A 27,581-nucleotide genomic window follows, 5' to 3' on the forward strand; every position below is an offset into this window, starting at 1 on the left:
ACCTAGGTTTGTACCCTTACTGGGAATCGAACCCACAGCCTGCAGGAGCACCGTACGATGCTCCAACCAACTGAGCTACATCAGCCAGGGCAAAAACCATTATTTGTGTTTAGTAAAGTTGGTAAGCATACTTTACATCCCACCTCTTCTAGGTGCTATTAGGGAGGGGACACGTGGCAGTGGGGGAGGTGGACTCCAATTGCACCTGTAATGGGCTGACTAGTAGATGTGTTTGTTATATAATTTTCTATAGGGTTGTTGTTGTTGTTGTTGTAGGCCTGAAATTTTTCCCAATAAAGTAATACTCATATAATAAAAATAATTTTATTAAGTGAGTCTCTAGAAATGTAATTAACTGAAGGTGTAATCATGGACTTTTGGACTAATTTTAAAAATATTTTACATCTTTATTTTTGGCAAAAACAAGATTTCCAAACCAGGGCATTTAATTTCAGCAAAAAAAGAAATATATTTTTTTTTAATCCTCACTCGAGGACATTTTTCAATTTTTTGTTCATTCAGATAGAATGGGAGTGAGAGAGAGAGAGAAAGAGAGAGAGAGAGAGAGAGAGATCGACGTGAAAGGGACACATCGAGTGGCTGCCACCCACACGACCAACCAGGGCCGGGGACAAACTGCAACCGAGGCATATGCCCTTAGCGGGAACCGAACCCCGGTCTCTCTGGACTGCAGGCTGACACTCTAACCGCTGAGCCAAATCAGCCAGGGTGGAAATAATTTTAATAAGAATATTTTCTTATCATTATTACTCAGTTTTGTTTAAAATCCAAACTATCTCAGGGGAGAGGTTAAAACATGTGCCCCTTTCTCCTTAAAAGTATATATATATTTAAAAGAGGGGGATAAAGAAAGGCACTGACTCTGTAAAAAGTAGTCGTCATTTTATTCTTTCAGCATATTCTAAATTTAGGAGGAAATCTATGGCTCAGAAAACCCCTGGTGACTAGGCCCTGCTCCCAGCCTTGGCATGACCAGCCATCCCAATCCAGGCCGACTCTGTCAGGAGGCAGAATTACACATTTGCACATGGTTAAACAGTTTCGTCACCGAAGTAGATTTAAACTAGCTTTCAAAGAGGGAAAAGAAAACATTCGGTGCATTCCACATTTTCCCCTAAGTATATTGTACCGTCAAGTCATGCTGCAGTTTGCATTCCTCAGAGCTCCAAAACACTACTTAAATTGTGCACATAAATCACTCCATCCCTGGTGAAATACAGCTGTCTCCTCCTGGAGAAATAAGGGGCGACACCTGGGGTGAGGACCCCGGCTCAGCAGGAATCGATGGCAATTTGCAGGGACCCACGCTGTCTGGAAGGCTGGGAAGTTTGCGAGGTTCTCGTCCTGTTACCCATGCACCGCAATCTGTGGGTTCAAACCTCTTGTTCCAGAAAGCGGAGAGAGCTACCTCCTGACCACAGAGCCGCCGGGGCAGTCCCAGCGTGTGGGAACCGCAGGGTCACCGGGGCGGAAAGCAGCCTCCAAAGGCAGCGGTGAGCAGAGAAACTCGGAGTGAAGCTGGAAGAGGCTACAGAACCCAGAAATTCAGAAAGATATCAAGGGGGCTGCCTAAGCTCCTGGCAAAATGACTCTTCTTTTACCGAAGAATCCACCTCGGGCCTCCTGAAACGCACAGACGCGATGTGAGTGACAACAAAGCTGTTTACACATCACATACCCCGGGCTGGCCGGTTCCAGAACCAGGGCCTGCGTTCCAGACGCTTCCTCTGCAAAGCAGCAGGCCGCGGGGGCGGGGCCTGCGAGGGGCGGGGCGGGCGCGAGGGGCGGGGCCGGGCCCGGGCAGGCGGGGCGCCTGCACCTCGGCGCTCCCCGCCCGCGCCCGCGCCCGCAGGGCCTGGGGAGGGGTGAAACCAGTTCTGTCGGCCTGCCAGGGGATTTGGCGGAGCAGGGCCGGGCGATACTCGGAACGGGCCTGTTGCAAACACTCGCCTCTGCCCGGCCCGGCCCAGGGCCTCCATACTGTGCACGGACTGCATTGCCAATAAGGACCTCCGAGGAGCTAGGTAATTTCCCAGCCCGCCCCTGCACCACCCCAGCACACACACTCACACACACACACACACACACACGCACACGCACACGCACACACACACGCTCTTGTCCAGACACACGTGGGGTAGGTAGGAATTGCTAAGAGTTGCCCCCTCTCCCTACGGAGAGTGTTCAGAGCCAGCTCCAGCTGGAAGGCAGCCCTCGCTCCAGGCCCTCCGCAGGACCATGAGAGGTGGACCTCTGGAAAAGCCTGGAAGCTTCCACGTCCCTGGGCAAGAGAGAGACGTCCTCCCCTTTGGCTAGGCCAAATATTGCTCCCTCCTGTTGGGCCTGGCTTTCTCCCTAACTAAAATGGCTACATCTAACGTGGAATATCACTAAGTTGCTTTCTATTGAAGAACAGTGGGTTCTTAATTTCAGAATTAAATTCATCGCCTACTATGACAGGGCACCATGCTAGGCACTCCCACAGAAATGAACCCACTGCGTCCGTGCACAGCTGAATGGGCTGCTATTAATATCCTAGCAAGCTAAGGAAAAAGCTTAGCAGGCCATGCTATTCGGATCAAGTCCTACAGACTAGCTATTGCCTGGCTAGCTATTTCAATTCCAGGTTTCAATACTATGTAAGTTAGAAGTGACTTCACCCTTGACCTAACACAGGCAGCCCTCCAGCCCTCCATATCTAAGGGTGCCTCATTCAAGGATTTAACCAATCTCAGATGGAAAATATTTTATGTTGTTGCTGATATGTAGTTAGGCCTCCGATGGTTGTGTCTGTACTGAACATGTATAGACTCTTTTTTTCTTGTCATTATTCCCTAAACAATGCAGCATTGCCGCTATTTACATAGTATTTACATTGTATTAGGTATTATTATAAGTAGTCTAGACATGATTTAAAGTATACCGGAGGATTGCATAGGTTATATGCAAATACTATGCTATTTTATATAAGGGACTTGAGCATCCTTGGATTTTGCTATCCAGGGGGGCCTGCAACATATTCCCCAAGGATACTGAGGGCCCACTGTATTTTTCCTCACAAGTCATTTTCAGTTTCTTTTCCTATCCTTCTTTCCCACCCCTTCTCCACAAAGTTACTTTCTTCTGGACTCTGGAAAGCTGGAGAGGAGAGAGGATTAAAGGGCTTTAAGTAGGGGAAATCCTACCCATAAGAAAAGGACAAAGGCAAGGCCCGGACTTCTGCTCCTCCTGCCAAGTTAATATGGTAGGAGAACCAGCTAGGTCGGGTCTAGACATGCTTTTCTGTTCTGCAGCTCACAGAATTTTTTTCGTCCCTTTAACTTCAGTGATCTTTGGTGCCCCTGAAGGTAAGTAACACACCTGAATCATAAAGCTGCAGATGCGTTGAGTTCAAAGTTTTATTTTCTACTTTTAAAACCCTCAATAAATTATGGCAAAGGTAGCTGGAATCCAGCCTCCTGGCCTGGCGTTCCTCTGGGATTGTAAAGGTTGGCTGAGCAATCTGCTCTTGAGAAACCAGGTGTGACAAGACCTGGATGGAGAGATCCTGGGGTTGTTTTCTGAACTTTCTCCTCTGCGCCAGAGTTTGTCTGGGGCAATCCGGCAAGCTTGCCACTAGAGCTGCTGGTGGGGACCTGCCTTTGTTATGCAAGTTGCAGAGCACACAGTGTCCCAGCCCAGCATTCCTGGCCAACACAGGAAAGGGGTCCGTAGGAATTCTGGGCAGTGGGCTTAACACACCTCTTCACTCCCTCCACCCCCTTACCTCCACCCCATCATCTTTAGGAGCCCAGCTAGCTCACAATCAACAAGAGGTGACACGTCAGAGCTCTGCCACCAGTTTGAATAGAGTCATTAGGGTTAAAGTGATATAATATAGTCAAAATTAACTTTCAGCACACATCTAAGTTGATCCGAAGAAAGCAACTACTTCTGATTGTTCTCTGTTTCCCTGATCTTCATGTGGAATCATATTTTGTCCTACCTCTCTAATGTTTTTACATTTCCGGCAAAACAGTTGTTTCTTTCTAAGGCCCTTTTAAAAATTACAGTGTCAGGGATGGTCAGCAATTCCTGTGTGTTTCCCTGAGACTGTCTACCTGCAAATCTGCTGCTGTAGCAACTAACATGGTTTTGAATCCAGCTGCAAAGATGCCATTTGCTGTAGTTCTCCAGGTTGTGCTGCCTGTTTCCCCAGGGAGAACTCAGAGACCCTGGACGAGTATGTATGTTGAGACAGGAAAGGAACTGAGAGCAACAGAAGGAAGGTAGCTCCAAACCCCTGGGATGGCCCCACAATCACACCAGAATCCTGTTCTGGAAGATCTCTGCACTCAAATCAGGTTTCCAACAGCAACAATATAAGTAGGTGGGAGTGAGAACTGTGGAAGGCTCAGTGCTCTCTGGAATGAGCTTGTTGATTTTATTAATGCCTGCCTTTTCATTAGAGTGGAACTTGGAAAAAACAGAAGCTGTCTTGCAGGAAGAAAACAAAAAGAGAAAGTGAACCACTTATCAAAGATAAAGGAAATCTTTCTCACTCTGCTTTGTGTGGTGAGCTAAACCTACTGGAAGTCAGACCCAAGAGATACAGAAGCCCGCATTGATGAGGATATCATGTTGTCCGTTCCATGGGGTTTGAAAAAAGCTGAGAAATGACTCCATTCCATATGACTCTCCAGGACATTCTACAATGGTCTTCATGGTGACACCAGCTGCTTCTCCACCTCCTGTGATTTACTAGTGGGTGTTCTGCATAGGAAAGGGCCCCTTTATACTTTATTCCAATATAGTGGTCATTTTTATAACACTTTATCTCAGTGGTCCCCAAAGCATTTTATAGAGGAATCGAAATCCATTATTATGGGGAAAATGCAGACATTTAGGGAACTGAAATGAGAAAATCCTTTGGCTGAAATAATTTATCCTTTATTTCACAAAGTCTCTCAGTAACATAGAACCTGTCTGGGTGGTAAATTGATTCAAAGTCCTGGGGGAAATGACCCAAAAATTATATTTTATTTTTACTATCTTGTTAGGCTTTCTGAGTGAATTTAGAAAGTCAATGATAGTCAAAGCAGGGTACTTACACCCTTACACATCAATATTGACAGGTGTCCTTAAAAAATAAAATTAAAAACCAGCTCTTGATTTCTTACATTATGGAACAAAAAAGAATTTGTTCTAACCAGCAGACCAAAGGGCCATTCATAGAATAAGAGATAGATGAATTGGACTGAAGTGGAAATATGGGGGATTAATCTGAGTTACTGATTGTTTCTTTTCTCAAAAATCTTTCTGGCAAAGATAAATTGCACCAAATATCAATCAATTTTATGATAATAAGACTATCAAACTTATTTCATTACAACTGTCTAAACAGATTTTCCCATTTAGCAACCTATCCATCCAGAGTGTGATTATGCTCTAACTTAGGAGATTCCTTGAATCAAGTATTAATATTTGTACAGTTATTACAGTAGTTGATGATTTGTACAGGGACTCTAAAATTAAACACAACATGTCATTTATAACCTTAGAAAAGACTGTAAGTGGAAAATTATTTTCTAACCTTTGGTTTTTGCTGTAACAACTCATAAGATGACATATTCAAAGTGGTATGTATAATAAACAAACTACCTCTTTAAAGTGCACTATTTAAGCAAAATCTTTTACATTATATAGTGCAATGCTTTTCAGACTGTATTTATCTAAGGACTCTTTTCCAAACAAAATATTAACTAGAAGCCAAATAAATAAAACAGGTAGAAAGAAGGGTGCCAAGGGACAGGGAAGGAACAGATTTCATTCTTCTAACCCGTGCCAGGGCCAGACAAGTACCTTTGAGGAACACGGGGGCTCTAGGAAGTGTGAAAGCCAGTGTAGTTAAGACTTATTCAAAAGAAAATGAAAGGCCCGGCCTGTGTGGCTCAGTGGTTGAGCATCAACACATGCACCAAGAGGTCGCCAATTCAATTCCCAGTCAGGGCACATGCCCATTTTGTGGGCCAAATCCCCAGTGAGGGGCATGCAGAAGGCAGCCATTCGATATTCTCTCTCGTTGATGTTTCTATCTCTCTCTCCCTCTCCCTTCCTCTCTCTAAAAATCAATAAAGAAAAAAAAAAAGAAAATGAAAGGCACTGTTTAAGATGACATTCCTTGCAACCATATGTGTGTATGCATGTATGTGTTTGTGAATTATCATTCAATTAATATCTAGTTCCTATCTTATCATTCTTACTCTGCAGCTGCAACTTTTGTGGCATTTTATGATAGCACAAATGGATTCTGTGTCTAAGAGTTTCAAATTTTAAGTTTTTTTATCCTAACAGTACAGAAAAGGCCAGAGGACATGTTAGGTCAAAATATATGTGATCTCAATGAATTATTTAGATAAATAGTTCTATCTTGTAGAAGAACAGTAACATCTCAAGAAACACTTGTCAAATTTTGATTAAGACCTTAAAGTATTTCATCTGAAACCCTGATTGATTTTTTATTTTTATTTTTTTTACTTTAAGAACACTGAGATCCTGGAAGTTGAGGAGCCTCACCGAGGTTACAGGGGTGCATTCCGGAACCCAGTTCTCTTCCCCCTGACTCACATGCTTTTTCAATACTCTGTGTATTACATTGTATAAATTAATATGGAATTCTTACAACTTGAAAATATCAAAGTTAACTATTGACTGAAATCAGTGAAATAGTTCTGTATTTCTATAGACGAACCCAGTCTCGTTCACATTTCAGTCATAGTCAAGAAGCACGGCTTGTGTTAGATCAAAGATCATGGGAGCATCTTTAAGCAACACATGTCCCCTGCAAAAAGATTTCTGCGGGTCATACCAGGAGACAGAGAACACTACAGTATACAAAGCATCCATGCCCTCTTTGGAAAGCAGAGGTCGCATCAGCAACTGTGAGGCTGAGATGAGAAGGCTGAAAAGTTGGTGTAGAAGAGTCTGCTCTCCTTCCATCTCTGAGAACTCCGTTCACACCTAACTCTGAGCAGAAGGCGGGGAGAGGTTATCCCAGAGGCTGACTTTCTCACAGACCCAGAGCATTAAATGTCGGACTGGATGCAAAGGATTCAGTTTGGCCTGTCTTGTGTCTGTGTTATCAAAATAAGGGAGGTTCGTGTGATTTTTAACTGGTTTAAGTGTATCTGAGCACATGCCACATGCATTTTTAAATTACATAATTGGACACTTTGTAAGTCACACTTCTTTAAACATGTCATTCTCTGTGTCCAGCTAAGTTGGCATTGTTTGTTTAAGTTCCTTTTGAGCTTTCAAGAGAAATACTCAAGAAGGATTTGCTGTGAACCAAATTAATACACTAGTTTCCATTTTGGGTTTTTTGGCAGCTTTGTTTCTGCGTGGGAATACTAGCTCCCGTAATGTTAGTCGCTGTGTGCCTCATTGTCGATAGCATTATATTATATGCCTTTCAGTATTTGTAAATGTATACATCAGAGTAAGCAACCACAGTAGACTTCAGTGAGCAGGGGAACAAGGGAAGTCTGTAGGTGAGGTCGCTCAGTCAAGTCTATTGACAACGTCCTGTAACGAGTCTCCAGTTGGGAGACTTATTATATTAAACAACTTACCTGTGGTTTAGTATAGTTTGGCAAATGGAGGGTACTAGTGTCTGTGAAAACATGTGGGGTACTTGGGGCAATGATAATGCTTGGTATCCAGTTTATTCAGATTACATCTGGGTGCCTTGATTTTTTTTTTTTTTTCAATTTTTATTAATTTATTTTTCTTACAGATATTTCTCCTTTTTCCTCCATTGACACCCTCCTCCGGATCCTGCCCCACCCCCAGCATTGTTGTCTATGTCCATTGGTTATGCATACATGCATATAAATTCTGTGGTTTATCTCTTCCCTCCCCAACCCACCCCCTATTCTGAGGTTTGTCAGTCTGTACCCTACTTCTATGTCTCTGGGTCTATTTTGTTCATCAGCTTGTATTGTTCATTATATTCCACAAATAAGTGAGATCATTTGATATTTCTCTTTCTCCAATTGGTTTATTTTACTCAGCATAATACTCTCCAGGTCCTTCTATGTCATCTCAAAGGATAAGAGATCTTTCTTTCTTACAGCTGCATAGTATTCCTTTGTGTATATGTACCACAGCTTTTTTATCCACTCATCTATTGATGGACACTTGGGCTGTTTCCAGATCTTAGCAATTATAAATAGTGCTGCTATGAACATAGGGGTACATATATTCTTTCTGTTTTAAGCTTCTTAGGATATATTCCTAGAAGTGGGATCACTGGGTCAAAAGGCAGTTCCATTTTTAATTTTTTGAGGAAACACTATATTGTTTTCCATAGTGGTTGCACCAGTCTGCATTCCCACCAGCAGTGTACTAGAGTCCCGTTTTCTCCACACTTGCCACCATTTGTTTGATGATTTGCTGATGGCAGCCATTCTGGCAGGTGTGAGGTGATACCTCATAGTCATTTTAATTTGCATCTCTCTGATGACTAGTGACGGTGAGCATATTTTCATATGGCTCTTGGCCATTTGTATGTCTGGTTTGGAGAGGTGTCTATTTAGGTCCTCTGCCCATTTTTAATTGGATTATTTGTCTTCCTTTTGTTGAGTTGTATGAGCACTCTATATATTTTGGAAATTAGCCCCTTATCTGATGTATCATTGGCAGTTATGCTCTCCATTATAGTGGGTTCCCTTTCCATTTTGATGCTTGTTTCTTTTGCTGTGCAGAAGCTTTTTATTTTGATGTAGTCCCATGTATTGATTTTTTTCCTTTGTTTTTCTTGCCTTAGGCATTGTATTAGTAAAAATTATGCTGCGTGCGATGTCTGAAATTTTGTTGCCTACATTTTCTTCTAGGATTTTTATGGATTCACGAGTCACATTTAAGTCTTTTATCCATTTTGCATTTTTTCTTATATGGTGTAAGTTGATGGTCTAGCTTCATTTTTTTGCATTTAACTGTCCAATTTTCCCAACACCATTTATTAAAGAGGCTGTCTTTACGCTCTTGCCACCATTGTCAAATATTAGTTGAGCATAATGTCTTGAGTTCTGAGTTCTCTGTTCTGTTCCATTGATCTATATGCTTGTTCTTGTGCCAGTACCACGCTGTTTTGATTACAGTGGCTTTGTAGTATAACCTGATACCTGGTATTGTGATCCTTCCTACTTTGTTTTTCTTTTTCAAGATTGCTGTGGGGTCTTTTTTAGTTCCATATAAAATTTTGTAATATTTGGTCTAGTTCCATGAAAAATGTAATTGGTATTTTAATGGGTATTGCATTGAATCTATAGATTACCTTGGGTAGTATGGACATTTTAATGATGTGAATTCTTCCAATCCATGAACAAGGTATGTGTGTTCACTTTTTGTATCTTCCTCTATTTCTTTTTTCAATGTCCTGTAGTTTCCTGAGAAAAGATCCTTTACTTTTTTGGTTAAGTTTATTCCTCGATATCTTAGTTTTTTGCTGCAATGGTAAATGGGATTTTTTTTTTAGTTTCTCTTTCTGTGAGTTCATTATTGGTATATAAGAATGCTATCGATTTCTTGACGTTAATTTTGTATTCTGCTACTTTGCCAAATTCATTTATTAACTCTAGTAGATTTTTGATGGAGTCTTTAGGGTTTTCTATGTACAATATCATGTCATCTGCAAATAATGACAGTTTCACTTCCTCCTTTCCAATTTGGATCCCTTTTATTTTTTCTTCATGTCTGATTGCTGTGGCTAAGACTTCCAGTACTATGTTAAATAAGAGTGGCGAAAGTGGGCATCCCTGTCTAGTTCCTGTTCTTAAGGGAAATGCTTTTAGTTTTTGCCCATTGAGTATGATGTTGGCTATAGGTTTTCCATATATGGCCTTTATTATGTCGAGATATGATCCCTCTATTCCCACATTACTGAGCATTTTTATTAGAAATGGGTGTTGGATTTTGTCAAATGCTTTTTCAGTGTCTATTGATATGATCCTATGGTTTTTATCTTTCCTTTTGTTTATGTGGTATATCACATTTATTGATTTGCTAATATTGTACCAGCTTTGTATCCCTGGGATGAATCCCACTTGGTCATGGTGACTAACTTTTTTGATGTATTGCTGGATCCAATCTGGTAATATTTTGTTCAGGATTTTGGCATCTATATTCATCAGGGATATTGACCTGTAGTTTTCTTTCTTTGAGTGTCTTTATCTGATTTTGGAAATAGAATTCTGCCAGCCTCATAAAATGAGTTTGGAAGTTTTCCTCGGGGTGTGTTGATTTTTTTTTTCTTTATCTTGAGATAGAGCGGGAGGGAGAGAGGGAGGAAGAGAGAGAGAGAGAAACATCAATGTGAAAGAGACACATTGACCGGTTACCACCCACACAACCCCAACCGGGCCAGGGACAAACTGCAACCGAGGTACGTGCCCTTAGTGGGAACCAAACCCGGGCCTCTCTGGTCTGCAGGCTGACGCTCTAACCGCTGAGCAAAACCAGCCAGGGCTGGGTGCCTTGATTTTTTTCAATTATATGATCTATTCAGTATTTAAGGTTTCCTCAGAACAAAGCTCAAGGAAATACAAAAGTGTTCATCATGTATTACTTAATATTTACTCATCCTACCTCACAAGATTGGTGTGAACAACACATAAATTTGAAAATCGTAAGGGACATGGCAAACTGTGAAGAATTATTCACATCTGTTGATATCGATACATGTTTGAATTGCATTTCAGCACTGAAAAGTTCAGGTGACTACTTTGACCCATTCCTATGAAAATATATGACACTTGTTTTGTTTTGTTTTTTAATAGCTTTATTGAGGTATAATTTATATACCATAAAATCCACTCATTGAAAGTATACATCTTACTTATTTTTAGTAAATGTACACAGTTGTGCACCCATCACTAGAATCCAGTCTTAGAACATTTTCATAACCTTCAAACTTTTCCTCATGCCCATTTGCAGTTAGTTAATCCCTTTTCTTACCACCAGCCCCAAGAAATCATTGATGTGTTTATGGTCTCTATAAAATTGCCTTTTATAGATATTTCCTGTACATGGAGTCATGCAAATGGAGTCTTTTACATCTGGCTTCTTTCATTGAGCGGATGCTTTTGAGAGTCATCCATGTTGTAGCATGTATCAGTACTTGGATCCCTTTCATTGCTGTGCAGTGTTCCCTTGTATGGGCATACCACATTTTATTTATCCTTCAGCTGGCAGGCATTTCTATTGTTTTGCATTTGGGGCTTATGAATAATGTTGCTATGAACATTCATATATGCATCTTTGTTGGGACATATGTTTTCACTTCTCTTGAGTAGATTCCTAGGAGTGAATTGTTGGGTTTATGGTAAGTTTATGTTTAACTTTTTAGGAAAGTAACTATCTGTAATCCAAAGTGGCTATATCATTTTATATTTCCATCAGCACTGTATGGGAGTTCCACTTTCTCTACATCCTCCCAATGCTTGATCATGTCTGTCTTTTGACTAGCTTTTCTAGTGGATGTGCAGTAATTTCTCATTGCAGTTTGGTTTGCATTTGCCTAATGACTAATGATGTTAAGCATCTGTTCATGTGCTTATTAGCCATTAGTATATCTTCTTTATTAAAATGTCTATTCAAATCTTTTGCCTATTTTTAAAAACTAGAATAATTGCCTTATTATTGAGTTAGACACCACTTATTTTTTTACCATTAATTACCATTTACCTTACACTGACTTGTGGCCTCTTATATTCTGTTGTCGTCCACTGTTTCTAAATTTCTATACCAGCGATTTTTCATCTCATTGCACACATAAACTAATTACTAAAATTCTGCGGCACACCAAAAATATATTATGATGTTTGCCGATTTGACAAAAAATAGGTATAATTTTGATTCGTCCACACTGATGGCGATTGCTTTGTTGACTGTTGTCATATTTTTATTTGACGATCTACAGGAAGAGAAGTCAGTGCCCCTGACTAAATAGTCAGTTACTGCATGTTTTAAAAATGCTTGCAGCACACTGGTTGAAATTGCTGTTTTATACTATGATTAAACTTTTAGTGTGATTAGGCTGGGGAAGGCAGGAGGGGGGTGGGAGCAGGAAGGAGGGGGTCAGTGGAGAAAAAAGGGGGACATCTGTAATACTTTCAACAATTAAAAAAAAAAAAAAAACCGCCCTGGCCAATTTGGCTCAGCGGTTAGAGCGTCGGCCTGCGGTCTAGAGAGACCCGGGTTTGGTTCCTGCTAAGGGCGCGTACCTCGGTTGCAGTTTGTCCCCGGCCCTGGTTGTTCGTACAGGTGGCAGCCACTCGATGTGTCCCTTTCACGTCGATGTTTCTCTCTCTCTCTCTCTTCCTCTCTCTCCCTCCCACTCTATCTGTACAAAATATGGAAAAATGTCCTTGGGTGAGGATAAAAAACAAACAAACAAACAAAAAAACCCTTTTAGTGTGAATATATTTTTTCTCCAAACTTGACTTTCAAAAAATTTTTATTGAGGTATAACTGACCTGTAAGATATGAGTTTCAGATGTGCAACATAATGATTTGATATTTGTGAATATATTGTATAATATTCACCACAATAAGTCTAGTTAACAGCTACCAGCATACATAGTTACACAGTTGTTTTTTCTGTTTTGTAATGAAAACCTTTAAGATCTACTCCCTTAGCAACTTTCAAATATGCACCAAAGTACTGTTAACTCTGCATTACAGCCCATGCCTTCCTTATTTTATAACTGGGAGTTTGTAGTGTTCGACTCCTCCACTTATTTTACCTACTCCCACCTTCATCCCTCGCCTCCAGCAACCACTAACCTGCTGTCTGTATCCATGAGCTCCTTTGTTTTTCCGTTTTAGATCCCACTTATAACTGAGATAATAAAATATTTATCTTAATCGGTATGGCTTCTTTTACTTAGCACAAGGCCCTTAAGGGCCATCCATGTTGTCACAAATGGCAAGATTTCCTTCTTTTTATAGCTGAATAATATTCCATTGTGTATATATATCCATGGATGGACACTTTCTCCAAACTTGGTTCTTAAACTCCCTCAAGAAGGCTAGCCCTTTCACTCTTTTTTTTTTAAATATACCAAACCTAGCAAAGTACTCTGAAAATAATACGTCCTCAATAAATATTTGTTGCATACGTGATAAAAAGCTCATTGTTTTTATGCAGCTATTGTCAGCACACCCCACATCATAATTTAGTAAGTTGCATTAAATTTTGTTTCTTGATCAATTCTTTTGAACATCAGAGGTTTTAGTTTTAAAAACATTTCCAAAGGGAGTACTTTAGTGTATAAACTTGAACAAATAAATTTAATTATCAGAGAAAAGTGATTCTGAGAAAAAAGTAAGATTTTATGGTAATTAATATGTTTCAATAAAATAAATTCAAATTTTTAGCCATTTTTTTCCTGCAAATGTTCCTGGATGTCTTAACAAAAATAGCAAAACCACAATTAATCACAAATGCATAATGCTCTCAAGTTAACCCATGTGTTAGAAGAAAGCAAACCAATACTTCACCCATCACCAGTACTCTAGACTCAAAAGATTTCAAATTATAAGTATAAATTTATACTTATGTATAAGCCTGAATATAAAACAAAAACAACTTTCCTAGTAAATAATGGGGGGAAAAACTTTTGAGCCTTGCCTGGAAGGGTGCCAAAGATATACACTTGAGAATATTTTAAGGTAATTAGCATTTTTGTCTCTGTGTCAGTAAAAATAGGCTTTTGCCTGCTACTAATTTTCTTTGGGTTAGTGAGACCATTGTATGAATGAAGGGCTGTTAAAGGCCATTTATATTGTGCAAACAGAGGCACAAATTGGAGAGGGCATGTTAATAAGGAGAGGGGGCTTCTGAGTGCTCAATTATGAGCCCAGAACCTGTTTCTATTTTAAGGGGATAGAAAACACATCAATCTTGCTTTTAGTATATTTTCAATTAAAATGAACAGCACAAGGCATACTAAGAAGCAGCGAAGGCTGTGGCCATGTGGATTTTGACTAATTCTTACATGCTGTCTTAGTATCAACACTGATATACGTATAATGGGCTGAAATATAATTTGAGATCCCAGAAGACCCAGGTCCCTGAGCTGCATAAGAAATTCTAAAGGAAAAGAAATCTAAAACTGGACCATCTGCTTCACTTTTCAGCATGCAACCTTTAGAGTAGAATATTTGGAGGAGGATGCTGTTTAAAACCTGAATAGGGATGAAATATGGTACATATACTCACAACATATCATTAACTTCCTCTCTCCTAAGCATAATCAATAGCAGTGGGCAAGCCTAGTTCTGCATGTTAAAAACAAAGCACAGTGTTAGCTGCAGGGAGCGTTCAGTTTTCCCCACACCCAGACAATCCTGAGTAGATGACTCTCCGGCCCCAGGCAGCGCCTCCTGCCTAATTAGGGTGAGCAAAGGGAGGCATCCACTCTGCATAGGCAAGTGTTTGGGGAATCTAATTATACTTTGCATACGCAACTCCCTGTATAAGCCTAGTTTGCCCCTGCTGTAGCCAGTAGTACTTCCAGGGGCCTAATATCATGTATTTTATATGTGTTCATAAAAACATTTCAAGATATTGTCCCCACAAAGCTACCTTTTCCCCTATGTGAAATATCTATTTTAGAATGACAGCTAACCAGGTTGCCAGTGTTCAAATAATGTTCATAAAGTAGAAAAGCACAAAATAAAACCATGAAGGGTAGCAGGAATGAATGTGTTTGGTCTCAAAACAGAGAAACCAATACCTCCAATGCTATTCAATAAGCCCAGTGCTGAACTTCTCAAACCATGATTGTATTGGATTTTTGACTTTTTTTTTTCAGGTGGTGCTAGTCCTCTCTTGAAACCTCTGTAACTATTAAGGCTGAAGTGCCATTTAAAGAAAAAAAAGAAGGCAAAGAAATGAGCAATGAGAAGCTACGGTGAGTCATTTGTCAATGTACTCTGTCTTGAGTTTGTTGAGGAAGCAGGCTTCAGGGTGTGGGATCATAGGCTTTATTTTAAATTTGTCTGTTATAACCTGAAAGCTTTCTTCAAGGGAGATACATAGGGTTCATGTCTGTATACAATGTCTGTTGCTATGGAAAAGTTTATACTTAACCATATTACAGTGTTCTGGTAGGAGCAGGGAGACGGGGGGTATCAGTTCATCTTTTTCTGGAAACCATATGTTTTATAGGATAAAACAAAACAAAAAACATATACAGCACATATTTCTGGCATAAGAGAACAATTTTTAAAGGCCTTTTTTACATTGAATGTATCAAGGAGCTACTCTACATTCTGAGATCTATAGTAGGTTCTTGCTACAGAACTTAGTTATAATGTAATACATGTCAATTACTTGCCATTTATTATCTAGGCTCCTCTGATATTTCCATCTCTAAATTCATTTCCATGTTGCGTTTCTCATTTCCACCCGAATATCTGCTGTTGGCTCCACAAGAAAGCTATCCTGTTAGCATGTTTTCTAGTGTTCTGTTCTTGGTGAGCAATTTCAACACAGTAAGATTGTACTATAAATGCTTGCTGTTGATGAGCCCTCTGAAACGGAAAGGTGGAGGCTGCCTGAATATTAAAATCTGGGCTGTTCTAGAACAATTCAACAATTGCTTAGACACAATCTGAAATTTTTCAGTTCTCCTGTTTTTCTTTGTATCAAAGTTTGCAAAGTATTGTCTCATTATTGATTTATTTATTTTAATCCTTACCCGAGGACATTTTTGCATTTATCTTCAGATAGAGTGGGAGGGAGAGAGGGAGGAAGAGAGAGAGAGAAACATGGATGTGAGAGAGACACATCGACTGGCTGCTACCACACAACCCCAACCAGGGCTGGAACAAACTGCAACCAAGGTACGTGCCCTTAGCAGGAACCGAGCCAGGTTCTCTTTGGTCTGTGGGCCGATGCTCTAACCACTGAGAAAAACGGGCCAGGGCCTTTTTTTTATTGATCCGGTGACCTCCTGGTGAATGGGTTGATGCTCAACCACTGAGCCACACTGCCGGGCTAATTTTGCTTTTTTTTAACTCAGAAGAATTTTAAATGGTAGAATCTGGGGCAATGTGGCTGGTCATTTGAAAAATAGGTGGGGTTGCATGCCTTTCCCATGTCCCATAAATAATCCCATTAAAAAGTTAACCTGGCCACTGGGGCTCAGTGGTTGAACATCAACCCATGCACCAAGAGGTCACTGGTTCGATTCCTGGTCAGGGCACATGGCTGGATTGTAGGCTCGATCCCCAGTAGGGGGCGTGCAAGAGGCAGCAAATAGATGGTTATCTCTCACATTGATGTTTCTATCTCTTTCTCCCTCTCCATTCTTCTCTAAAAATCAATAAAATATACATATATATTTTAAATGAGTTTTGGCCCTGGCCAGTTTGGATCAGCAGTTAGAGCATCAGTCCATGGACCAAAGAGTTGTGGGTTCGATTCTGGTCAAGGGCATGTACCTCGGGTGCAGTGCAATTCCCGGCCCTGGCCCTGGTCAGGGTTGTGCAGGAGGCAACCAATCGGTGTGTCTCTCTCATATCAATGTTTCTCTCTCTCCCTTCCTCCCTCCCTCCCTCCCTCTCTCTCTTCCACTCTCCCTCCCTCCCTGTCTCCCACTCTATCTGAAAATCAATGGAAAAACATCCTTGGGTGAAGATTAGGAAAAAAAAAAAAAAAGAGTGTGCCCTGGCCGGATGGCTCACTTGGAACATCATTCAGGGCACCAAAGGGTTGAGGATTCAATTCCTGGTCAGGGCACATCCCTGGGCTGCAGCTTCAATCCCCATTTGGAGTGTATCGTGGGGGCACAACTGATCGAAGTTTCTCTCTCTTTTCCTTCCTCTCTCTCTAAAAATCAATTTAAAAAAAATAAGTTTGCTCGTACCTGAGAGGACAGCTTTGCCTTCCCATATAATAACTAGGATTCTCTTTGTCCATTGTCCTGCTGAAAGCTACTTTGGATTCTAGATAATATAAATGAAAAAGAGTTTGTCTGAATGTATATTTGTTCCCTATATTAAAATCTGTTTCCTTTATTAACAATTCTTCCATGTTAGTCAATGTAGCAAGAGGGTTAAAATAGCTTTGCTAATTCACCCCAGTATATGCAAGGCTTTACTAGTATTCCAAGTATAATAAATGTAGACGTATAGAAAAAGACAAAGAGCTCGTTTTGCACACATCCAAAGTGATACCCGAGGTTTCGGCGAGACCTGGAATTCATTGTCAGGACTTGGCATTGATCCACAGCCAGTGGAGCCATGATTAGGCCTGTTTGCTTTACTCAGAACATAATTTGGTACTGTCAAGTCAATCTGGCTACAATTGAATAGAATTTTTTGTTCTTTAAAGGTTTGTTTTTCACATTTCATTTATATACTGTCTCTAGTGAGGTCAAATTCCTCTGTAAATATTATCTAATTTATTCTCGTAACATCTCTGAGAGATCAGGGGCATTTCTCTTTATTATTAGCATCTGGTGTTAGGAGATTCACATTTACTTTGTTGGGAATCACCGGGAATAAATCTCAGAGAGACACTAATGGAAAATATAATAGGAGATAAATATAGGTATATCTGCAAATGAAGATATTTTCCCACCTTTGAAATCTGTTGACTAAAAAGATAAAAAGTGGAACAACTTATGATGATTGAATAGTAATAAAAAGCAGCATTTAATCTAAATCTCTTTCCCATGATTACAGCATGCTAAATATTGCTCAATACTAGAGAGCCTGCTGATGAGCTATGTAAATGTTTTCCAATAAAATTAAATAGATTAGAATTGGAAAGAGAATGTTAATGTTTCTAAGGCTTTTTAAGAGTCTTTGCTAAAAACTTTTCTGAAAAACACAGTTTAAGACTATGTCCCAGGGTCATCAGCCCTAGCAGAGTGACCGCCGTCATGTCCATAAGGGCAGAACAGGCAGCCGCCGCCACTGTGTTTGAGAAGTTCTTGTCATCTGTGATCCTTTATTGTTAATCCTCTTCATGTATTTTGCCTGCTACTTTGTTTTGGTTGTCAAAGTTTGTTACTGAGACAAGACTAAGATCATCCTATTCTAACTGTCACAGACTGAGTTGGTATGACGCACCATGAGGTGAGTCTAATTGCTGTTAATATTGGAAGGATGAATAATCCTATTAAAAAGAAAAACAGTTATAAAAAAATAAATAGGTGGAGGCAAGTCTAGATTACATGAAAGAAGGACAGCTTGATGAGGGGAAACCCATTAACCTGAAAGGAAACAGTTCTTTGCTTCCAATTTAGCGGTTCTGAGCAGTACTACATTCATCCGAAATGGAAATGGAAACAATGTTTCTGATTCATTTGTAGACTTAAATATTAGGTTTTTTTATATGGGGAAAAAGAGACCCTACTGTGATTCCTAATTGTTGACAGAATATCGAATGCCACGTTAGGTTTATGGGAAAACCTTCACCTTGTTCCTGAGTATTATTAAGTCAAAAGAGGTAACTTTACTAGGTAGAGAGCACAGTACTTGAAACCAGTGCTTCTCAAACTTGAATGTACACAGGCCATCATTTAGGGATCTTAATAAACTGCAGGTTCTGATTTGGCAGCTTTGGGATGGGGCCAGCATCCTGCACTGAAGAAGCCCCCAGGAGATACCCATCCTGCTGATTCAGGACCACTCTTGGAAAAGGCAGCTCCAGACAAATATTATAAAAAGAAATCACAAATGCGACATGACTTGCTTGCCATCATTTCAGGAAATTAGATGGCATTGGGATAACAATACCCATTTGCTTTGCAAATGGGAATGAAGAGAATGAGCCAATTTAAAGTTTCAAGGCCTCTTTGAAGGACAACTTGAATTATGGGTAGGGTTGAAGCTGTAATGGAACAGTCTGGAAAGGCAGGAAGTCTCCTGGTTCCCACTGGACTTTTGTTCATAGCCTCCTTTAATCCCTCCCTTCCCTGTGATCATAGTTATTAGATGGCTATTAGAAAACATGGAGCCCTGGCCGGTTTGGCTCAGCGGTTAGAGCATCGGCCCAGGGACCACATAGTCCCAGGTTCGGTTCCGCTGAGGGCACATACCTTGGTTGCAGTTTGTCTTCAGTCCCAGTTGCGGTCGTGTGGGTGGCAGCCACTGGATGTGTCTCTCTCACATCGATGTTTCTCTTTCTCTCTTACCTCATCTCTCCCTTCTGTTCTATCTGAAGGCAAATGCAAAACAAAAACAAAAAGAAAACATGGAAATACTATTTTTATACAATAGACTTCACTACTTGAATTCATGATGCCTTAGTAAGAGAGAGCATTATAGTTCTGCTCCTCCGTCCTGCTACAGACCAAGTTGTTAAGAGAATGTGGAATGCTGTGAGGACCTCATAGCAAGCATGTTTCACCCATTTAGTCTGCCCAGGACATGCTGCTTATTGGTAGTTACATACTGGAAGATCATTTGACACTCCCCAGCATGAAGTCTGGTGTTGTGGGCTCTCAAATGCATTAATCTTAATCGAACATCAGATAGCTGAATAAGAAGGAGAACATTGAATTACTCTGAATAATTAAGAGTGCATTTGAGCCCTGGCTGGGTGGCTCAGTTGGTTGGAGCATCATCCCATACACCAAAAAGGTTTCAGGTTTGATTCCTGGTTAGGGCACATACCTAGGTTGCAGGTTTGATCTGTGATTGGGGTGTGAATGGGAGATAGCCGATTGATGTTTTTCTCTCACATTGATGTTTCTCTCTCTCCCCGTCCTGTCTCTCTAAAATCAATAAAAACATATCCTCAGGTGAGGATTAGAATCTAAAAAAAAAAAGTACATTTGAGTCAGGCAAGCTTTAAATGGGGAAAATGTGTTTCAGAAACTTGACAACATGTTAAGTATTCTGAATTTTGGGTGATCGCAAACTATCATTTCTCACTCACATGGTAAGTAGGTAGGTACAGCATAAACCTGAAAAACAGATGGTGGGAAAATAAATTGCAGCAACATGGGCAGTATGTGCATGTATTAGTCTGTTCAAGCTGCTATGACAAAATACAATAGACTGATTAGCTTAAACAACAGGCATTTACTTTTCAATTCTGGAGGCCGGGAAATCCAGGATTAAGGTACTGGCTGACTTGATTCCTGGTGAGTGCCCTCACCCTGGTTTGCAAATAGCCACCTCTTCCCTGTGTTCTCAAATGACAGAGAGAACAATTTCCCACCCTCCCTCTTCTTCTTCTTTTAAATCCTCACCGGAGGATATTTTCCCACTTATCTTCATACAGAATGGGGCTGGGGTGCCTTGAGAATTGTTGCATAGGCCTTGCAGCATTCTTTTTTTTGGGGGGGGGGCAGTATATGTTACGGAGGTATCTGCTGTCCTTTTCATTTTTGTTGTGCTGTTTCTGCAACCTTGACATAAACAAACTCTTTTTATTCACGGGCTTCCACAAGAAACCTAATGGGACTGATACAAAGACTCACTAATGATTTGTTGTGGCATTGTAAAGACTTAAGTCCCATACTGTGTAAACTTGCACCCCACAACCTCACTGAACATCTCTTGTTCTTACATCTTACATCATTTCTGTCCCAGGATTCACCTATCGGGATACACTCTAATGAAAGAGTTGCAATAGAAATGATTTTTTTAAAAATTTGGCAAAGTAATTAAAGACACAGTTCTGAGCAAGGCTTCAAATCTTCCTGAATATTCTATCCCTTATATTCTTAATTTATTTTATTCTAAAGATTTTATGAGACATGAAGATGGTCATCATTATTCTTTGAGTTTTCGTTGTTCTTTCCTAATTTTTTCTTCTTTCTGAAACATAAATCTATCTTTGAAGTAATGACTATGTATTAAAGTTACATCAAACAACTACCTTAAGATTAAATCAAATAGAAGAATGCACTTTCTTTGGGAAATTGATTAAATCCAGTTTTCCTAGTGAGAGATGTAAATAGAAATGATTTTAAATCAAGTTCAACCTGGATAAGGGGTCTACTGGTAAAACTAGGAACATCCTTTTAAAATAAAATGTTTATTACACTTTCTTGAAAAAACATCTTTAGTATGTATGACAAGGTGGTAATTTTCTTGATATCCAAATTTTCTTACATATCAATAAAAAGGTAAACAAGTTGATTTAAAAAACAATAGATAAATAGTTTGCAGGGAAAAAACTGGTAAGCATATACAAAGTTCAAGCTCAGTTATAACTGAAGAAATGAAAGCTTCTAAAATTGGGAAGTGAAATTTCCTCTTTCATATTGCTAAGGGCAGAAATATCTGCTGTGGGTGTGGGAACACTACTGTCTCCTCCCACCAGTAGCCGTATAGACAGAGACAACCCTTTTAGAGAACAATTTGGCAGGATGTATTAAACTGTAACGTATAAATGTTACTTTTAACTTTAAGTACATCCTTTGATCTTCCAGTTCCATTTAGAAATTTAACCTATAGTTTTTTTTTTACACACATGAACAAGAATAACCATCGCCCCATTATTTGTAAATAGCCAGCAACCAGCTGAAGGCCCATCCATTAGGATCCTGTTCTCTTATATGTTATGGCACATCTGTGCTTGTGTGCAGATGTTTAAACGAAGGAAATAGAGCTATAGAAAGAAGTCCAAGATAAATAGCTTGTGCAAAAAAAAAAAAAAAAAAAGCAAGTTGGAAGAGAACATGCATAACATGATCCATTTGTCTAAAATAAATTAGTATTTTATGTATATGCTTTGGAAAAAAGTCTGGGAAGTGGGTGAGAAGCACTTTTGCTTTGTACATTCTTCTGTTGCGAACCATTTATTTAATTTTTTTCCTTTGTTTTTGGTTTTGTTGTTGTTCTGTTTTGTTAATTTCTTTGTTTGCTTGTCTGTTGCCATGAGCACATGTTATTCTTAAAAAGTGTGTAGCCAGTTGTGAAAGTCATTCTCACCTATATTAAATAGTTTGTTTTAATTGTCCGTAAATCTTTTGGGAACCACCACATATAGGTTTTTCCCAACGACAGGAACAAGATTAAGCGCATCATCAGCCTCTCTTCCCTCTTCTACCTCGGGGCACCCCTGGTGGCGAGACTCTCCTTGAACCGTTGACTAAAGAGATAAAGGGCCTGTGCGGTCAGAAGAAGAGCTGAGGGCCATGTGCATGCCAGGTCTGAGGGAAAGTGGGCTTGAAAAACCAAAATTAAATGTGCTTTTGCAAAGAATCTATGCTGGCCCTGGGCAGGCAGCTCAGTTGGTCAGAGCATTATCCCGATTCACCAGGGCCCCGGTCAGGGCACATACAAGAATTAACCAGTGAATGCATAAATAAGTGGAACAACAAGTTGATCGCTCGCTCTCTCTCTCTCTCTCTCTCTCTCTCTCTCTCTCTCAATTAATCAGTAAAAAGAACATTTTAAATAAAAAACCTGTGCTTATGCTTTCGTGCAGTCTGTCGTCTTCTCCCAGACCATCTCACATAGCAGCTGTTACAAGAAAGAGAAAGTGGAGAGGAGTTAAAGGCTCAGAATGAAGCCGATATTTTGGAGCTCACTTGAGTAGGAATGTCCAGTTCCACATCACCTCCCATTCTAAATAGCAGCAACAACCAGAAACAAGTGTTTTGCTTCTGATCATGTAGATTTCAGTGATATGTTGAAAAGATATATTCACACTTATAGGAGTGGGGCTTTTGCAGACTGAAAAGCACCTATGAGATGCTTACAAGTACTTATTTCAGTGGGATTTCTCTGTTATTGGACTCAATGCACTGAAAAAACAAACATAAGAGAAATAGGTTGTTCTAATAGCTGTTTTATTTATTCCTCTGATTTTCCTATTTGATCAAGTTATCTCGCAAACTCCTTTGTAGGTTCAAATTTATTTTAGTAGGCAGCACATTGGTTGAAGCTGCTTTTCAATAAGGAGGGATTAAACTGCCCTCTTTCTAATTGCTTTCTGAAGCCCTCCCTTCTTCCTAATCTCACTGTAGTTTCTTAAGAAATGAGGCACTTACATATCCCAAGGGGTTAAATGGAGATTTCTGCTGCAGAGGGTGAAGGAGGGAATTTGCTGCATTAATCATTGAATAACATCCATCACACATCCACTTGGGCAGTTAAATTTCTGTTGAACAAAGTACGGAAGTACCTGGGGAATGTCTCCCTCTTTGTAAGTGGTGTCATTAGACATCTGTCGTGAAGTCCTTGTGAAAATAGATTTGGGGCTGCAAACAAAGTCATTTTAACTCTGGCACGATGCTAGGCACCCAATGAGCAATATTCTAGCAAATTTATTGAGTGAATAAATTCCAAAATAAATTATTGCACCAGTTCCCTAAGCAGACTATTAATTACATTTTATCCAAACTTGTATGCTTATTGCAGCAAGAATTATCTTCCTTCAGCACCATTTTGATTTTTCAGAAACTACAATAGGTCCAAACTTTTTTTTTCTTTATTGATTTTAGAGAGGGAGAGGAAGGGAGATGGAGAGAGAGTTAGAAACATTGATGAGAGGGAACATTGATTGGCCGCCTCCTGCATGCCCCTCACTGGGGATCAGGCCCACAACCTGGGCATGTGCCCTGACCGGAATTGAACCAGTGACCTCTTGGTACATGGGTCAATGCTCAACCACTGAGCCACACTGGCCGGGCTAGGTCCAAACTTTTGCTCACATAAAATCTGTATTGCTGATCCATGTTGGAAGGGCTTCTAAGAATTGGTTCCTTTCTCCCTAATTTCCCTCTTGAAAAATTATTGTACATTCACATTATCCTTGCTAGCCTGGAACACATGTGAATCTGCCTTATAATTTGCTTTCTGCAGTCCAGACGCTGCTTCTGCCCTGGGCGGTGCCTTGTTCCCTCTCCCTTACCGTCCGATCCATCGCATTCTGCTCCCTCTGTCATTCGTCATCCCAGCCCACTCTGCACATGTAAGCACGGAGCAGTGTCCTGATAGTCACGACTTACAGAGTTCTATTTCTGTTTTACACGACTCTGTGTCAATGCAGTGTAGTCTTAATTTAGTGGAATATAAGCACAATGTAGGCAAAGGCTTTTATAACTCTCTCACACTCACCAAAATGATTAACATTAACAAGGGCTTCAGGACCTAGATCCCAGGGCATGATAACATCTCAGAAAAAGAGCAAAGTGACTTCGCTTAAAAGTAAAAAAATATCTGATGGGTCCTGTCAGTATCATATTGTGTCAATAATGAAAAAGTGTCAAATATTTGCAAATCAATATGAAATTCAAATAAAATTTCCAATTCTCACATATCTATTTTTTTTATTATTTTACTGTAATATTAAGAAAAAGCATTCTAAAATTCATCTTGAGAAAATTTTAAGAAGTTTATTAGGGAGGACATATATCAGTTTATTATACAAATATTTAAAAGGTAGAATAATGAAATGACACTGGTAGAATAATAGATATGTTGATCAACAGAACATGACTGAGAGTTTAAAAATGATCTATGTACATGAGGACAATTTAGTTTTTCCTAGAGATAGCATTTTGTGTCAGGGGATAAAGGATGACTTATTCAACAAAGTTTGAAATATTTGATTAACTATTTAGAAAAATAAAAATGTGGATCCCTACCAAATAACAAAATAAATACTAGATAGGTTAACAATTTCAAATAAGTCAAATCAAAAACAAAATAACACATCAAAGTATTGGTGGATATTTAGGCAGATATTTCTATAATCTGTAAGAAGAGAGGGCTTTCTAAAAATAATACCAGAGACAAAAAAAATGAGGAAGAAAAATCCTGATAAAGTTTTAAAATTCTGCATAAAACACCATAAACAATATTTAATATAATAAACTAAAGACAATATTTATAATATGTAAGGCAAAGAGTTAAATACTTAGTCTTAGTAAGTAAAGAGTATTTTAAAAATCAATTAGAAAAAGAATGCCTTGATACACAAATGAGCAAGGAACTTTTTAAATATATTTTCATTTAATTTTTTTTAGAGAGAGAGGAAGGGAGAAGGAGAGAGAAACATGCATTGACTGCCTCCTCCACACCCCCCGCTGGGGATGGAGCCCAAAACCCAGGCATGTGCTCCAACCAGGAATCAAACTGGTGACCTCTTAGTGTGTAGGACATCGTTCAACCCACTGAGCCACATGGGCCAGGGAGCAAAGAACTTTTAAAAAGCAACATAAGCCTTGCCGGTGTGGCTCAGTGGATTGAGCACCATCCCATGGACTGAGAGGTCCAGGTACAAGCCCCAGTCAGGGCACGTGCCCGGGTGGCAGGCTCCATCCCTAGTAGGGTTCATGTGGGAGGCGGCTGATTGATGTTTCTCTCTCACATCAATGTTTCTCTCTCTCCCTCTTCCTCTCGCTCTAAAAAAAAAAAAATTAATTAAAAATTAAATAAGTAACATTTAAAAAGCAACATAAAAAAGAATAACACAAATGGCAAACAAATATTTAAAAATATTTAAACATCCTAGTAATCAAAAAAGACTACTTGATAGGAAAAATTGGAAAGAATGTTCTCTCTTCTCCCACATTATCTGTTTATTAGTTTCACCTGTTTTTAAATAGCTCCCCAAATTAGCCTTTATTATTAACGTTGTGGGATATCCCATAGGTAGCATTTCTCTTTCGCTCGGGAATTCAGAACCAATACAGAGAAAAAAAGGGGGAGAGAGTCAGGAATAAGAGACTGCAAAGCCAAATATAATATTAGCTTTATTTTATATAAAGTTGATTGGAGACAGTGGTTTTAGGTCTAGGGCCAGATGGGCTTGCTGATACTTTGTTTCTGAATTAGATGGACTTGGCCCCCGATGGCACAGTGAGGCAGCAGCAGGTCTCCCTAACAAGGCTGGTTCTCAGCACCTGGACACAGGCATACCAGCAGGTTCCTTCTCGAGGGCAGGCTCCTCCGGAGGAGAGAGAATAGCAGGGGCTGAGCCAAGCATGTAGAGCTCTTCCGACTGCAGAGTCTCCCTTCATGCCTTTGGGAAGAATGGTTAAGGGTACAGAGAGAAATTAAGACTGTTTTTATAGTCCGGCTGGTGTGGCTCAGTGGTTGAGCGTTGACCCATGCACCAAGAGGTCACCGGTTCAACTCCCGGTCAGGGCATGTACCCTGGTTGTGGGCCCAATTCCCAGTGGGGGGCATGCAGGAGGTGGCCAGTCGATCTCTCTCTCATCGATGTTTCTATCTCTCTCCTCTCCCTTCCTCTCTCTCTAAAATCAATAAAGGGAAAGAAAAAAATATATTGTATCACTTGTGGAGATTGAAGTAGAACTTTTCTCCCTCCTGTGGACAGATGAGTGGGAAGTAATTGTTCCCCTAACAGTTATTACTATTATTGCTGTTTTGTTAATGTTGTTTTCTATAGTCTGTGCTGAAAGTGAATTTACTATGTAATGTTTTAGCTTCAGGGCCTTAACTTGATGGAACCTCCCAAGGCTCTGAAACCAGGAGGAAGCAGCAGCCCCAAGAGTTAGAGGAACGGAGTCCCGCCTGCCCAGAGGCCAGTCTTCTTGCTTTGGTGGTGATCTTGGAGCTGCGGGAGAGGGATGCATGGGCACTGGACCCCATGGAGCCTCAGCATCGTGCCCAAAGAGGCGACTCCCACTGTTCCGCTCTGAACCTGAGGGCCATGTGACTTGGCACACTCACCGCTGAGAACTGCCCCGGCAGGGTGGGGGTGGGGGGATAGGGTGTGGTGAAACTCAGCGACCTTGATCAGCTTGCTGTGACAGTCAGATCAAAGGGTTGGAGTTATCTGAAGACTCCCCAGCCAACAACAATAACAAATGTGAAGCTAAAATAAACTTTTCTGAACTATGGCTGATTTTATTGTAAAGGAACAAATTTTGACCAACTGTGTTAGAAGACTGATTTATCTTTCTACTTTTTTATATAGGATGATATTTAAAAGTAGTTTTCACATCCAGAGATGGACCAAGAGTATGTAGCCAAAAAATTATAGGGAATAAAATGTATTATAGAGGAGGTAAAATTATAATAAAATGTAATATATTCCTGAATTTTGTAGCATTTAGCTACAATTTAAATTTTTAATTTGCTGTGATTTCTATTCTTATTCAAAGGAAATGTAAACGTTTATACCTCATTATTTATTAATACTTTTCTTAGAAAGGGTTTCCCAAATTATGAAAGTTCTATATCCTACAAAACGTGGATCCACCCTAGTTTTTAGTTATAAAAAATATTTGCAAATTTCTTTGCTCACCTCTGCCCCGTGGCTTCCACATCTTTTCTCAAGGTCCATTGTTCTTCTCAATCAAGCACATCTTTTAGTAGTTCTCCTCGTGAAGGTCTGTTAATGGTAAACTTTGATAGGGTCAGAATTTAGCCCTAACTCTTAAATGAAACTTAGCTGGGTAAAGAAAACTTATATTTGAGATTTTCTTTTTCTCCTTTCAGCAGTTAGAGTTGTTATTTCTCTTCTGGGATTTGCCATTGTTGCAGAACAATGTACTTTTTCTCTTGAGGACGACCAGTCTGTCCTCCCTGTCTTTTCAGTCTTTTGTGATCTGTAGTGAAACTCATCC

At 39.9% G+C, this 27,581-nt stretch overlaps 1 long non-coding RNA gene across 1 annotated transcript; it reads left to right on the plus strand.

Moving 5' to 3' along the window:
- Positions 1-1,895: 1,895 nt before the first annotated feature.
- On the plus strand, positions 1,896-26,984 carry LOC118621802. The gene is made up of 4 exons (XR_004957794.1): positions 1,896-2,045; positions 14,880-14,978; positions 22,042-22,185; positions 26,436-26,984. It is a non-coding gene; the product is annotated as an uncharacterized LOC118621802 (long non-coding RNA).
- The last annotated feature ends 597 nt before the right edge of the window (positions 26,985-27,581 follow it).

The sequence above is a fragment of the Molossus molossus genome, unplaced genomic scaffold, assembly GCF_014108415.1.
Source record: "Molossus molossus isolate mMolMol1 unplaced genomic scaffold, mMolMol1.p scaffold_m16_p_8, whole genome shotgun sequence".
Classification (NCBI taxonomy): Eukaryota; Metazoa; Chordata; class Mammalia; order Chiroptera; family Molossidae; genus Molossus; species Molossus molossus.